At 48.2% G+C, this 11,256-nt stretch overlaps 1 pseudogene; it reads left to right on the top strand.

Moving 5' to 3' along the window:
* The first annotated feature begins 10,315 nt into the window (after positions 1-10,315).
* LOC131765999 (5S ribosomal RNA) lies at positions 10,316-10,424 on the top strand (annotated as a pseudogene).
* The last annotated feature ends 832 nt before the right edge of the window (positions 10,425-11,256 follow it).

The raw sequence follows: 11,256 nt of genomic DNA, 5'->3' as shown, positions 1-11,256 counted from the left end.
AAGGACCTCACAGTCATCAGCACTTGCAGCCCTCCAATGGGAGCTGGCGGGCCCTGAGGAACTCAGCATATGCAAATACAGAATACTGGCCCCAGAGAGCTGAGGTGCATATCAAAGGAAGGATTTCAGTGAGCCCAGACTCTGGCATCTTCCCATACAAAGAAAAGCGCTGCATTCCTCACCTTGGGAGAGCTGGTTTTCCTTAGTTAACAATCACCTTTGGATGTTCCCCATTACTTGTGCCAGTCCCCCGCCCTGCCTGCTCCCCAGGGTACTTTAGCTCAGGGAGGAAGGAGTGCAGAGGGGCTCCGCTGAATAAGGGGCCTGTGAGCCTCGGGAGGAGTTTTCGGCCGCAGCCGGAACCTGCACCTCCCTTGCCCCGTTTCCCCTCAGGACGCTCAGGCCGAGCCCCTCCCCACGTCCCCAAGACCCCGTGAGCCAGGCCGAGGGTGGGGGCGAGAGGAGGGACCAAAGTTTCCTGGGACCAGACGCTGGGGTCAGCTCTTTCTGCACAGCAGCAGCGGGTGGCAGCAAAACCCTGCCCCTCAGAAACTGGTCTTGCGCGGCATCCCGGGCACTGGACCAGGCGGAGGGTCCGCGCCCACTTACCCGGCCCGCCGTCCCCACGACTGTCGCGACTTCATCTGCCAGGGCTCCTTCAGAGCCGGCAGCCTCAGTGAGGCCGCACTCCCCTCAGGCTCCAGGGCAGTTCCCTGACGGCTGAGGGAAGACACCCCGAGCAGGGAGTTCCAGCTCTGCGGAAACGCTGGCTCTGTTCTGGGCGCAGGGGATGGGGCCCTCCGACCTGATGCCTTCCGGGAGGGAGGGGGGCGCCCAGGGCAGGAGCCACCAGGACTGCGGGGCCCCATCCGGGGTCCTGGAGGTGCCCGGCCTGGGGCCCCGCCCACTGTGGCCACAGCCCAGGCCTTTTTCCTGGAATCCTACACAAAAATGTTAGAAAGATACAGTCTATAGTAAATATTCACAAATGATTGTTGTTGCTGTGCTAACTATCCTATTAAATGTGTAAAATCCATAAAACTCTTTCAGTTCAAAGTTAAATATGAATTTTTACGTTTCTAATTATGTCTCTGCTCTTCACAATTGTCCTTAATGAATCAGAGACTGTGACATCACTAGTTTAAATTGAGCTTGTTAAAAAAATAAAACTCAGGCCCACTGAACCTACTGAAACACAATCTGCACTTTTACAATCTCTCCAGTGAACTTGTATACCCGTGAAGAGTTGAAAGGTACATTTCTACCTCGACATGTGTTCTCTGTCTGAGAAATACACACATTTTATCCACTTTGATATAAATAAAAGACTCAAAAATGCATATGCCTCTTTTGAAACCATCATTTTATCATTTCTTTTCCAGATAAGTATAGTCTCTATACTGGTTTTGTGGATCACATGCCATACTCTTTTCTTGTACTTAGAAATAAGGTAGAGAAAGTTACTTTGTAAAAATATATATATATATTATATATGTATACATATATATATATATATATATAAAATTGAATAATGGAAGACACTCTTCTAAATCAAAACCAGTTTTCTTAACTTGCTGTTTTCTTCTTGGGTCACATTATGAACTCTTTCCGTGGCCACAGGGCATGTGTACTTTTAATTTCAAGGACTGCTGATATTCCAGGATGTGGCCATCGATTTCTCTCAAGAGGAGTGAGAAAGCCTGGACCAAGATCAGGAGGAATTTTACAGGGATATGATGTGAGAGAAGTATAGCAACCTGCTCTCCTTGGGTGAGGATACCTTCCTTCCAGAATTCCTTCTCCAACCAGAGGGTTTAGAGTCCTTCATTGGCAGAATGTCTCCTGGAATCTTCTGCTTCCTACAATAGGGTTTCAGATTGCAACGTTTCAGGACAGATTGGGAGTTTGTGGGTATAATTCATCTTCCTTTTAAATTGCAGCCTCCATTTTAATATACTTCGGAACTGCTTGGGATGTGTCTATATGAACTGAGTACTATTGCTTCTGTTAGAGTCCTTACAATATTTTATTGTCTTATTTTCTGTAACAGTTTTCCATGGATTCTTTGGGCTTAAGGTATATTAGAAGGGTGACTGCGATTCTGGTACTTCCCTGGTCTTGCAGTTGTTAAGAATTCATCTGCCAGTGCAGGGCACTCGAGTTCGATCGCCAGTCCGGGAAGATCCCACGTGCCACCGAGCTACTAAGCCTGTGGGCCACAACTACTTAGCTAGAGTGCCACAACTACTGAACCCGGTGTGTCTTGAGCCCGTGCGCCATTTATTTTTTGGAGAATAAACCCACCTCTGAGTGATTAAAATGTAGACCAACTAGTCAAAATGGTTTATCACCTGTTCTTCTAAAACGCTGATCAATGGAACAAGTTGTACTAGGGATAACAGTGGAATTGTATTCTGGAGTTCTTATCGGCAATATGGTTTATGTCCTTGATGCTGGATCACGACATTTCAATTGTATAACTGCTATTAATTTTCTCTTTGTTCAACGATTAAATTCTCACGTGATCTGAGTTCACACTGGAGTCATCCTTGTTGGTTTCTGTCTATTGCAGATTTCTTCCAGTATGAAAGGACAAGAGCAATTCGGCTTACTTTACAAAATGTCTTCAAACTAAATGATGATATAATCTACATTCAATTAATTTATACATACCTTACTGTAGATCAGGGTTTGTTATGGTGGCAGAGCCCAACACTTATGTAATACGGAAACCTTTATGTGCACTGGTTCAAGTCCTCTTCTTAAGAATATGTGTATAATCAACATTCTTTCACAAATTACCCAATTTAATTCACCATAGCATTACTCATATTAACTAAATGGAAAATCCTTGGCTATATACAGATCCAGAAAGGGCCAAAAATCATCAGCCCCCATGGATTATTACAACCCATTGCTGAGGTATTCAAATTACTTTTTAAAGAACCACTATGTCCATCAACATCATCTATTTATATATTATTGCTCCAATGCTAGCCTTAACCCTGGCTCTCACAAAATGAATTCCTCTTCCCATATTTTATCCACTAATTAATATGAATGTAGTCATATTATTTATATTAGTCATATCACACCTAGCCATTTATTCCATCCTCAGATCTGAATGAGCTTCACATTCAAAATACTCACTCACTGGAGCTCTAGGGACAATAGCACAGACAATCTCATACGAAGTAATGTAGCAGTTATCCTATTCTCAGTCTTTCTAATAAATGGATCATTTACACTTTCAACAGTAATTATTACACAAGAACACCTATAGCTAATTTTATCCTGACCCCTACCCCGAATTTGATTATCTCCGCAGTAGCAGAAATCCAATGAAGCCCCACTTGATTTAACAGAAGTAGAATCAAAACCTGTATATGTCTTCAATGTAGAAAATGTAGCAGGCCCATTCACGCCATCCTTCCTAGAGAATATGTCAATTTCCTTATAATAAACATTTCCACAACAATCCATTTTTAGGAGCATTTGACAATCCCTAGGTGCCAGAACTATAGATTCTTTCATCTGTGACTATAGTTTTTTTTCAAAAATAATTTTTATAGTTTTACTACCTTTAAACAAAATGTACTCCATTGCTGTGGAGTATCCCTTCATAGGGGCGTGCATGGTTCATTTCTGCATCCGCTTGTGGTGGCCTTCAGGTTCTTTCAGGTTTGGCTCCTGTGGCTGCGGAGTCCATGTCCATGTGTTCTGGTGCAGGGCTGGTGGGTTTGTGTTCAGCTGGGAGGAGCACTGCGGGTCTGTGTTGTGCAGGGACTTCGCTATCTGAGGCCCGATTGTCTCAGAAGTGGTTGCGTTCCCCCGCTGCGTACCAGGCTTTCCATTGGTCCACATCCTGCTGATATTTGATACTATGTCTTTCATGTCTGCCATTCTGGTAGGTGTATGCACAGTATTTTTCTTACGGTTTTAATCCCTCAGGTGTTAGAGAAGTTGTGCATCTTGTAGTATTCATGGACTATTTCATGTAGTTTTATAAAAGTTTTAAAAATTGTGGTCCACTACACATAACGTAAACTTTACTATCTCAACCATTTTTAAGTGCACATTTCAGGGTCAAGAAGTAATTCGCACTGTTGTGCAAACCTGACCGCCTCGTCCTCCAGCTTTTTCATTTGGCAAAATTGAAACAGTCCCCCTTAAACACACACTCCCCATCATCCCTCCCTCAGCCCCTAGAACTCAACATCCTACTTTCTGTCTCTATGTTTCCAACTGCTCTAGGGGCCTTGTATGAGTGGATCAAGCACTGTTTCTTTTTGTGTGTGTCTATCTTCCATCACTGAGCATAATGCCTGCAAGGCTCATCCCTGCTGCAGCCTGTGTCAGAATTGCCTTCCTTTTTAGGATGAATAACATTCCCTTGTATTGATAGACCATGTTTTTCTTCTCCATTCATCCATTAGTGGACACATGTAATATCTATATTCATTTCTCCTGTCATAATATTTGTGGAATAACGTCAGAAAGTCCTATGAATCAAAAGTCATTTGTGGGCTTCCTTGGTGACGCAGTGGTTGGGAGTCTGCCTGTGGATGCAGAGGACACGGGTTTGTGCCCCGGTCTGGGAAGATCCCACATGCCACGGAGTGGCTGGACCTGTGAACAATGGCCACTGAGCCTGCACATCCGGAGCCTGTGCTCTGAAACGGAGAGGCCACGGCAGTGAGAGGCCCGTGTACCGCAAAAAAAAGTCATTTGCCATTAACTTTTTTCTTAAACATTTTTTTTTGTGGTACGTGGGCCTGTCACTGTTGTGGCCTCTCCTGTTGCAGAGCACAGGCTCTGGACGCACAGGCTCAGTGGCCATGGCACACAGGCCCAGCTGCTCTGTGGCATATGGCTCCTCCCGGACTGGGGCACGAACCCATGTCCCCTGCATCAGCAGGCGGATTCTCAACCACTGCACCACCAGGGAAGCCCCTTTCATAAACTTTTTATTGTGAAAAACATCAAAGCTAAGAAAAGGCAAAAATACATGTCAGCTTCACTTGTGTCCAGGAATGAATGCTTTACCGATTCACTTTATTCCCTGTGTGTGTGCTATGCGTGTGCATGTGACTGTTTGCATATATATGCTGTGCATGTGCATAGTTATGTGCACTTGCACACATTAGTGTGTGTATGGGCATATGCATGCATGTGTGTTCATATGCTAGTGTGTGAATATATTTGTGCTGTGCACGTGCATATGTTTGTGTGTGTGTTGCGCTTGCCTGGGTGCACACCTTTGTGTTTGCTGGAACCACTTGCAAGTTGGTTGCAGACTGAATTGTGCTCCAGATATGTCCACACGTACCTGCTCTAACAATCCTGCATAGCCACGTAAAGGTCACAGATCTCAGGGATTTAAATGGATGGAGCAGGATGGCCTGACACAGAGTTAGTCTTCCAATGACTGTCACTACCTCAGTAACATCCTTCATACCTTCTTTAAGCCCCATTCAGGGTCCAGTTTAGACCCCCATTACATTCACTCACTTGCTCCAGGTCCCCTAAAGCTACAATGTCACAGTTGGAGAGCCCAGCCAAGGCTGGGGGTGCCCCTCCAGTTAGCCTGGCCTCCAGGCCCTGCAGTTGGCTCCTGTGTTCCCATCTCTCAGCCAGGCCCCGACTTGGATGGGGCCACCACCTCTTTCCTCACAGGGTCCCATCGCCCAGTCAAAGGGGTTCATTCTCCCCAAACACAGTATCAGGAGTGGGGCAGTGACAGTGACAGTCCCCACTGGGTCTCCTTCATGTGAGACCCTGTGCTGTGGGAAGAGCAGGTGCCCTGCCCTCAGGAGTGGGGGGCTGGGGTGTGACCTGCTGCCCACGATGGGCAGGCGGGTCCCCGGGTGGGGCGAGCCAGTGTGCAAGGAGTTCCACGGTGGGTTCTCCTCTCCAATGGCTTCTGTGTCCCTACTTCTCCCCGTGCCTCCCCTCGAAGACAGCTCAGTGTCCATGCTGGCTGTCAGCCCCAGGGCATGAGGTCACCTGACCGGAAGCCATGGGAGCCATCAGCCACCGCCCCCTCTACACACACACACAGACGCACACGCTGCAGGGAAGCAGGACCTGAGTGCAGGGCTCTCAGCGGCCCTGAGCGCCCTGCCTGGAATCGGCCAGCGGAATGGACAGACCGGATCTCCCGGCCCGGAACATGCAGGACTGTCCTGCCTGGGCTTCCAGTGTGGCCACCTCCTTCTGGAAGCCTGGGAGTCTGGAATCAGGCCACTTGTTGTCTGTCCTTGCAGCAGACTGGGCTGCACTATAAGAAGAAGTTCACGGCTCACCCGTGGATCCTGACCATCAGGTGGCCAGAGAAATTGGTAACATTTCTGTTTTGCCTGTTGAAATGATTAATGACAAAGATTTTGTTCAGTTTCCTGATGTGGGTGTCCAAAGATGAGAGACCCATGTGTATGATCTGTACCTCCTATGAGATCAGCCCTAAGCTAGTTTAAACATGATCAAGTTTTGTCTATGTGGTACATTTAGACCTCTGCATGTCCCGTCTACTGATTATGTTTAGAGCTAACCATGTGTTGTCTATGATAAGAACATTTCGACCTGACCATGTCTGTGCTAGGACTATAGGGACCTGGGTAGAGACCCGGCCTGGCCTCAGCACTGGGAAGCTCCATGCCTGCATCTGAAGGTCAGTGCTTAGATGTCCGGGGTCTGGAGCTGAGGTGGGCTTGTCTACATAACAGCTTCTCTTCTGAGTGTGGTGACCTGGTCCTCCCAAGGGTCAGTGCTATGGTCGGGGCCTTCGTCTTAATCCCTGCAAGGCTCACCTTCCCTGGGGCTCGTGGAGAATCCTCAGGAGGGCTACCTGGCAATAATTCCAATTCACCAGCATGTACATGGTGCATAGAGAGGCAGGTTTAGCTGGTGAATTGATTGCCGGATACCTCAGAGTGGGCAAAAGGCCGATGGGTAACAGCCGAGGCTGCTGCTGACCTCTCCTTCCAGTCTACTGTCCCTACTCAGCAGTGTCCAGAGCTGCCCCTTGGCTTTCAGCCCTGCTGCCCTGTGAGTTTTCTCAATATGTAGGTGAGACGAGAAAGGACTGAGCCTGCCAGCACCAAGGTCGTGTGTTCAACTCTAGCATGAAAGCTTTAAAAACAGTTAAAATCACACAGAACCAAAGGGAAAAGAGGAGTTCTCTGGGACAAGTGTGGTGAGAGGAGACCCACCTGACACTTTTTCCCATCCCAGGAGGTCCCAGGAACCCAGCTTGTTTCCACATTAGGGGAGCCACCAGCAGAGCCATGGTGTCCTGACCAAGGGGACGTGTGACCCCAGGTGCAGGGTCTGCGGAGGTGAGGTCACCCTGGGACTATGGACATGTGACCCAGGTGGAGGTGTCTGGGGAGGAGGGGTCACCTGTTGAGAGAGAAGGTGTGACTTTAGGTGCAGGGTCTGGGGAGGTGTGTCACCCTGGTGAGTGTGGATGTGTGACCCCAGGTATAGGGTGCGGGGACTGTGTGCGTCTTACCACATCTTCATGGGTCAGGATCACATGTACGGGGAGACTGCATATGTGCTCTTTGCCTGCACTGCGTCCTGTCCCCTTTGAGATTTCCAAACTGCATTAACGGTGTTGCCCTAGTTAACCTGTGGTTCCTTTACTTCTCTTAATCTGGTCACAATCATATGAGGTCAGTCATGTTTGAGTGTGCTGCTACTCTGTGTTCTGGTGAGTGACAACACTTGGTGGTATCCTATTAATATCATAGCATATCATATGCCTAATCTATGGGGGTCACCACTGCCTGGGTCCCCCTGGACAGAGGTCAGCTGAGCACAGACTAGCGCCCCCCCCCCAAGAATGGTCTCCCACATGCTCTGTGAGGGTACCGTGATGGCCCCTAAGGTAGGAGACTGTGTCTGGGCCTCCAACATCTGTGATGAAGAGGAGTCAAAATGGAATCTCAATTAACAAGACATAATTTTAAGAATTTATTTTAAGTGAAATAAAACACGTCACGTACCCTTTACCATCATCACCATTTTAAGTGCACGTTTCTGAGGCATCAGATCTATTCACTTTCTCGTGGAGCCATCACCACCACCCCTAGAACTTTTCATCTTGCAAAACCCAAATTCCACAACCATGAGAGTCTCCCTCTCCATTCCCTCCCGCTGCCCTGGCCCCCATATCCACTTCAGTCCCTGAGTTGTCGACTCCAGGGCACCCACTGGAGTGGAATCCTGCAGTGTTTGCTCACGGGTCATTTTGGAAGAGCTGACTTTCAGTCTGAAGCTCTGCCTGTTTGCATCTGAAGAATTTTCATTTAAGGAGAGGGTGTATGAGGAAGGGGGTGTATGAGGGACAAAGGTGTCCGGGGTGCAGATGAGCCAGGACCTGACCAGCTGCCTTTTGGGTCCTCTGGTCCCATCTCTTGGTCTGTGCCTCATCTGCATCATCACTGCCCCCACTGGCACCGCTGGGCTGTTGTTGTCTGAGTGAGATTCCCCTGGTGCCCTTGCTCTCCTCCCCTCCTCCTGCTGGTTGGGGCGGGAACTGCTTGCTCTGTGGTCTCTACTCCTGAGGCACGAAGGACCCTGTAGCATGGACCTGAAGAGTGTGGGGTGTGGTCCCAGGAGCATGGGGCCCACATAGGACACAACATCAGGGCGTGACAAGTGCTAGGGCTGCCTCATCACTGACAGAGAATGTTGCCAAGATCCTGCTTGGGAGGGCATGGTGGGTGGCGTGGCACCCTAGAGGCCCCATTCCTATCCTGGAGCTTGCAAAGTGCATCCCCATGGGCTCCAGATTCACTCCATATCTCAGCCATATCACTCTGTCCAGTCTTGAACTCACAAAAACGAGCTCCCTTGTCCACAACATAGGCCTGGTCCTGTTGGTATTAGGATTCTTTAATTTAGGCGTCCTGGGATAGCAGCTCTTTTTAGGCCTGAGAAGGAACAGCTCAGGAGCGTACAACAATTTCAGATGAAACTAATATTCAACGACTATCTCTAACTACTCGGTTGTTGACTTCTATCAGTATTTATTCTCCTGGTTTTAGCTCCGATGTGGGGATTACAGAGAAGTCAACATTTAAATCTTCATTATCTGTGTATTTGTAGCTTCAGTATCATTACTGACCCATAGTTTTTTATGGTTTGAAAGAGTTATTCATTTCATGTATCATGTAGAGGATTTACAATGATGATAGGGCAATTAAGATTACAATAATGGCTAGTAAATTGTTCACATTTTCTCTACCTGTGCATCTATTGTATGTATATGAGTTAGTTTAGATGTCAATATTAGTGAAATAATATAGAGGACTAGAGAACTTATTTTAAAAATCACTATTAATGTGTGATGATGAAAATGTAAAAGTTCTTCCATAATCGGTGATGTTGTATCTTGAGAACCTAGATGAAATTTATATGCCATAGTGATAAACAGGATTTTATCCTATGATTTAACTTTGACCAATCTACATTACTTTTTACTTTTATCTCATTTATTGAGAAAGGCATAATTGTTATGGTGTTGGCTTGAAACTGGTTGAAAAGGACTTGAGTCCTTCCTTATTTTACACTTACATAGATAGGATTCTTGAAACATAGGATATGGTGGAGAGCATTTGTGTAACCATTCTAGGTTAGGAGTAGGAGTTTCCACTGCTAAGACTTCTTGTTTAGATGCAAATGCTTTTCAAAATATGAAGAGTATTAGCATTACTGCTGCTACTGAGATGAATGAGCCTAAAGACAACATATTTCATGTTGTGTGTGCCTCAGGGCACACAGACTAATGTGACATCCCTGAGAGGCCAAGAAAGTGCTGCAGGAAGTCATATTTACTACTACATATATACTTGTGAAGTGAATTTTTGCTCATGCTGAGTTAACTGTAAAACCTGAGAATAGTGGGAATCCGTGTAGGAGCCTCCCATAATAGTGAAGACTGCTCCCATGGACATTAGGTCATGGAAGTGTGCTACTACATAGCATGTATCCTGGAGCACAATGTCTGGGGTTGAGTTGGCTAAGATGATTCCTGTCACGTCCCCGGACATGTTCCAGGGCCACATCCCTGTGAGAGACGAGCGGGATCTGGGGCGGGGCGTCAAGCGCCAAAGGGTTTGCTGGGTCCCTCCCGCCGTGGGCTGGGAGGTCTCCAACCCCTCCACCACCCCGCGGTACCCGAGACCTCCATTCCCCTGGCTGGGCGGGCAGCGGGGCCCTGCCAGGGCGGGCTGGCCGCGGGGCTGGCGGTAAGGCGCACGCGCCAGAGAAGCTGGGCCTCAAGAGGCAGCCCGCGGTCCCCAACCCTGCGTACGGCCATACCACCCTGAACGCGCCTGATCTCGGAAGCTAAGCAGGGTCGGGCTTGGTTAGTACTTGGATGGGAGACCACCTGAGAATACTGGGTGCTGTACGCTTTTTGCCTCCCGCCCCGCCTTCTCCTTTAGTCGCCCGGGGCTGAGGCCGCCTCTGCCCCGGCCGGGCACCGCTGCAGGCCCCCACCTCCTCAGGCCCCTCCCACCACAGCGCGCGCCAGAGGGGGCGCTCCCCGCCGGCCTGGCCGGGGCTAGGGCGGCCAGAAGGCGGCTCTGGAAGGCAGCGGCACACCAGACGCTCTGGCGGTGGCTGGCCCGGATCCAGACTCCGCCGCAGGGTCGGGGCTAAGATACACGCCCATGAGTGGAAGTGCCTTTTGCGCTGTAGCTCTGTTTTTTAGATGTCTTAGGAAACACCATACACTTCTCCAGAGTGGCCGTTTGCAATTTACATCCCTTCCACCAGCATAACAAGGCTCCCTTTTCTCCATGGCTTATCCTGCATTTCTGGGTTTTACACTTTTTCACGATGGCCGTTTGACCGATGCGAAGTGAGACTTCTTCGTAGTACTGATGTGCATTGCCCGCTTGTTTCGTTGGCCAAAAAGGGCTTATGCGTTTTTTCCCTGAATATATTCAGGAAAAAACCGCATACGCCCTTTTGGGCCAACTGCATCATTGTTGAAATTCTGCCGCTTTTCAGGTGCTTTAAAGGCGACTCCAATCTACCTCTTGAAAACTGTTTCCTCCAATACTGCCTTGATCTCAAATCCTCTTCATTTCCTTACCTCAGTATATTTTTGGACAATTGTTATCATTTATAACACTGCAGGTTTGTGAATTGCAGTGCCCCTGAGCTCCATTTTTCAACTCGCCTTTTTGGAGTTGGCCGCAAAACCACAGGATTGCTTCAGGCCCTTTTCTGGTTCCAGGG

This window comes from Kogia breviceps, chromosome 11 (genome assembly GCF_026419965.1).
Source record: "Kogia breviceps isolate mKogBre1 chromosome 11, mKogBre1 haplotype 1, whole genome shotgun sequence".
Taxonomy (NCBI): domain Eukaryota; kingdom Metazoa; phylum Chordata; class Mammalia; order Artiodactyla; family Physeteridae; genus Kogia; species Kogia breviceps.
This window is presented reverse-complemented; position numbering and strand designations above follow the sequence as displayed.